The sequence below is a fragment of the Epinephelus moara genome, chromosome 24 (assembly GCF_006386435.1).
Source record: "Epinephelus moara isolate mb chromosome 24, YSFRI_EMoa_1.0, whole genome shotgun sequence".
NCBI classification, from domain to species: Eukaryota; Metazoa; Chordata; class Actinopteri; order Perciformes; family Serranidae; genus Epinephelus; species Epinephelus moara.
The window spans coordinates 11,669,707-11,674,312 of NC_065529.1; the positions used below are offsets into that span (position 1 = coordinate 11,669,707).

The 4,606-nt window shown below is 44.1% G+C and overlaps 2 protein-coding genes across 2 annotated transcripts in view; one reads left to right on the top strand and one right to left on the bottom strand.

Moving 5' to 3' along the window:
- dyrk2 (dual-specificity tyrosine-(Y)-phosphorylation regulated kinase 2) overlaps positions 1-1,042 on the bottom strand; it is a 38,478-nt gene extending 37,436 nt beyond the window's left edge. Inside the window, exon 1 of the mRNA XM_050038191.1 lies at positions 894-1,042. The gene's annotated coding sequence lies outside the window, so the exon portion shown is untranslated. The remainder of the gene's footprint in view (positions 1-893) is intronic.
- LOC126386069 (filamin-C-like) overlaps positions 1-2,992 on the top strand; it is a 218,438-nt gene extending 215,446 nt beyond the window's left edge. Inside the window, exon 50 of the transcript XR_007569462.1 lies at positions 2,735-2,992. The gene's annotated coding sequence lies outside the window, so the exon portion shown is untranslated. The remainder of the gene's footprint in view (positions 1-2,734) is intronic.
- The last annotated feature ends 1,614 nt before the right edge of the window (positions 2,993-4,606 follow it).

A 4,606-nucleotide genomic window follows, 5' to 3' on the forward strand; every position in this document is an offset into this window, starting at 1 on the left:
GTCTCATGTACCCACACAGATCTCTGTTTATCTGCTGACAGCCTCTCACCCTCAACCAGAGCTACAGACAGCACCCTCTGCCTCAACATGGCAGCAGCTACACACTGATTACTGCAGGACACATACAATATATTAACAGTAGAGTGATAACAAGGGAAGGTTAGGGTAAGGACGTGATGGTGTGGTTGCCTGGTAACAATAAACTAACTTTTTTTTAACTAACTTTTGCAGCCTGCAGAACACATCCTGTGTGATCAGGGCCTTGAGTTACAATCGAGCAGCAAATCAAGAGGTTTTGTCCAGAGACCTAATGAAGTCATTCACTAGTACTGAGAGCATTTAAACAGTTAATTCTTGACCTTGGAAAAAGCGGTTTGACTAAAACTAACAAATTCAATCTTAACTCAAGGTCTACTTACTGCCGAAGATCAGAGCTCTCAACCAGCAGGCCAGTGAACACATCTTTACTGACAGCAGTTATCAAACGGCAGGAAACCATGGCAACAACACTGACGCGTCACACTGAGTAATATACCGATTCTGTGCATGCGCTGGCGTTGTGTGTGTCCGTCTGCAGCTCTACTGATTTTTTTTTCTATTTTATCCAGTTTTTAATCCAGAATTTAACGCCGCACTTTTAGACTCTGCCTGTCCTGCACCTGTTTTAACAAGGTAATATTTTATTCACCTGTCAGCTGATACCGGACTGCCTCCCGCTGCTAGCTTAGTAGCTTAGCTAGCTTAGCCTAGCTTTGTTTTTAGCCTGGTGGCTAGGCTAGCCGCGTCTCTACTCAGGTTTCTAATGAATTCTGCTTCTGTATTTTACTCTGACATTCTCATCTGAGTGGGTGCAGAGGCTGAGCTCTCTGCTGGGTGTACGGACAGTAACTTACTCAGCCCGTCCACTCGTGGGTTCTTCACTTGAGAGACCGGACTGCTAACACTTGCTAGCTGTCGGTGCTAGCATGGCTCCTGCTCAACTGTCCTTCTTTAAATCTTAACTTTTGTCCCTGGAGAAGCTCTTTCACAAACTTTCCACCGCCTGTCTCATTTCGTCTCCGGCTCCAGCTAGCTGATGTGGAGTTAGTTTAGCCGTTGACCTCTGACTCCCTCCTCCCTCCAAGTCGTCGGCGGTCCCCTCCTCCCCCTGGGTCAAAGGGGAACTCTCTTTCCCGGATCCCTTGCATCCCCCCTTCCATCTCCACAGTGCTGACCAGTCGTTATGGCTTTATGAACCACTTTGACTCGTTGTGGAAACAGTCTGACCTGTGATCACCTACATCTGAACAATAAGGGAATCAAACTTGGCCTTCAGTTTCTCCTGCCATCTACTCAGTCTATACTATTTTTCAGTCTCAGAAAATACCCCACCTACCCCACTCTTACCTGCTGTATGTACAGTGAGCGCCCCATGTATGGAAGACCAGGTGGGCCAAAAATGCTCTTACTACCTCCCCATCCCTGTCATTGTCACCCTCAGAACATGTAGACAGCGATAGATATAGAGATATACAGATATATAAGGCCTATTCTGGGGGGAAACAATATTAATAGCCTGAATAGATAAAAAGATTTACATCATTTTCCAACAGTAGATTCATTCAAAAGACCGACAGATGCAAAACGACGTTTATAGTCATGTTATAGTTCAGTGTCCTGAGCTGCAAACCTTTAAACCTCTGCAGCTCCACTGCTGTGTGCACAAAGTTAACGTACACTCCTGCTGTTTATTGATGTCATTTTTCATTCACATGTTGTGCAGCTGTTTATACTCAAACTTTGCGTGTTATTTTAATCACAGTCTGTTTTTATAAAAGTACCCATGATCCTGAATAAATTTGTTGAAGGTGCATTCAGTCATTACGGCCCCACTCTGTGGAACAGTCTCCGTTACTGTGTCATCCTTTAAAGTCAAGCTTAGACCTACCTGTTCTCTCTCTGTCTATTTGTCTCCACCCCCCAAGTCAATTTAATAAGCTTTACAATTCAAGACAGTGAAAATGTTTAAAGAAAAAAATGTATTATTACAAATGCATAAACATTTAAAGACAATAAACTAGTATTTCCTGAATTATGTTTATTTGGTGTTGCTCTTAAAGTGTGTAATGAGATTAAATATCTCGGCCATCATAGTGTCAATGATTTATCTGATGACAAAGACAGGCAGTGTCACAAGTTGTATGCACAAGCTCTAATATGCTGCTTGCAAATTCAGTTTATGTTCAGTTAGTGTGAAGAGAGCTCTTTATATTTTTGCACTCTGCTGTATACTGCCCACTTGTGGCGCTCCTGTGGGAAGAGCAACATGCAGAGACTTAATGTGGCCTGTGATGATGGAATGAGACTGCTTCTTAAACTTCCACGATGGTGCAGTGCCAGCCAGATGTTTGTAAGTGTTGATGACGTGCCTACTTGTTCTGCTTTATTACATAATCTTATATATGACTATATCTCAGTCAGGTTTTCATCCAGACTGTGGAGCCACTGGCTCTCCAGCGTGTGCGGATGCAGTTTAATGAATTTTGTCCATTTTTATGAACTTGCATAATATAGTGATGGTATTTCCTGCACAAGACCATGAGACACGTGCTGGTTTTCGCTGGACACGTGAACACACATGAAGGCGGTGCCCATGTCTCATGGTCTCGTGCAAGCACACACACGTGAGCGCGGTGCCCAGAGAGGCAGTCAGAGCTACAGGCTACAATGAGGCTAAAAACAGAGTTCAAATGAGGTTTTTCCAAACAACTTTTTATGTCGGGGCTTCAGGACACTTGGATCACTACGGACGAGCAGTATGGAGATATTTTGTGGTTTCAATTATGTGTTTTTGGACGTTTGAATCTGGGGCGCCGTCAGCCTCCATTAGGTGGAGTTGTGTTGCTACCTCCTCTCCCCTTGGATCTCTGCAAGTGATGTGAGGACTCTAAAACTTCACCTGAGCCTCCCTCGGCATATGGGTGAGTAGATAATGGCTGAATTTTCATTTTTGGGTGCACTATCCCTTTAAAGGAGAGAAAAACGTATGAGGTGAATGTGTACTGTCTGTTAAAAGCCAAATAGCATTGAAGTTAGTTTTGGGTTTTTGTGGTAGATATCCAGTAGTTGATGTAGTTTTCTTCTTCTTTAGCTATTATTTATTCTGGCTTGCTTTTAGGTGTTTGTAGAATTTGATTGCTCTTTGTTGAATCCTAATTAAAAGGGAGAATTGGCCAAGTTCAGCTCGGCGTCCATTGTTTGGGGTGTTCCTGTGGACTCTGAGTATACTCTCACAGATGTGTGTGTAGGACATCAGCTGGGTGTGTTGGAGCCAGATTCTAACAGGTGTATCTATGTTTGAAGACTTTTTTAGACAGATTGAAACTTGCTGTTGAGGTTTTTTGAGTCCTAAATATGTGCAGCTGTGTGTGTGTTCTATGTCAGCAGAGCCCAGTAGGAACCTGATTGGGTTCCCCTGACACTGGGGCATTTCTGGAAGACCATAATTCTAGTTTTCCAGATTAACCATCAGGACCCGGGTCTGACAGAAGTTTTGCAGATGACCCGGTTGCTGTTATAATGCTTCTTCAGATGGAGCGAACAATATTAGATCATCTGCAAACAGCAGGCATTTAATTTCTGCGTCGGAAAGGCTGAGACCAGCGATATCTGACTGTTCTAGTTAAACAGTGGGGCTGAGACTGCAGCCCTGCTCCCCCCCTCTGCTTAGGGAACGGAATCTGTTTCCATGTTGTCAGTTTTCACAGCACATTTATTATTGAGCTTACTTTGTATGAAATGAGCTTTATAAATAAAATCTGATCGACTGATTGATTGAAGTAATGATGAAACCAAAGATACTCACCAGGAGAGGGTTAAACCACAGAGTCCCAGAAAACAGAGGATGATGCTGAAGGTGAAGCAGAGCAGAGCGATGTTCTTCATCTCTGCCTCGTCCACTGTTCTCCATAAGAGGACATCATCACCTACACTGTGTGTGATTGTTTATTTGGCTGCTTGGAGACCAACAACACGTTTACATCAGAGACACAGGAGAGCGCTCTCACTGTCGCTTCCAGGCAGTGTCGTGTTGACAGTAAAGTTTCAGTCAGCGTGTGTGTGTGTGTGTGTGTGTGTGTGGTCTCAGGTTTCACAGCTTTTAGTTGAATTAAAGAGAGACTTGCGTAACACACACACCAGCAGAACCAACTAAGGCCCTGGTCACGCAGACAGCATTTTGCAGGTTGCAAACCGTGAGTTGCGCCACACTGCATTCTTTTAATTAAATGACACCAGTGAAAAAAAAACACTTGTTGCACCTTTTTATTGTTGCCAGGCAGCCACAGACTCATCTCTGTACCCTAACCTCCCTGTGTAATCAATCTACAGTTTCTGTATCCTGCAGTAATCAGTGTAGCTGCTGCCATGTTGAGGCAGAGGGTACTGTCTGTAGCTCTGGTTGAGGGTGAGAGGCTGTCAGCAGATAAACAGAGATCTGTGTGGGTACATGAGACCCTAAAAAAGAGGCTGGATCATGGGGAGTACCACCAGTTGGTCCAGGAGCTTCTCCTCCATCATGGACGTTTACAGGCAGGTTTTAGGATGACTCAGGGGCAGTTTGACAACC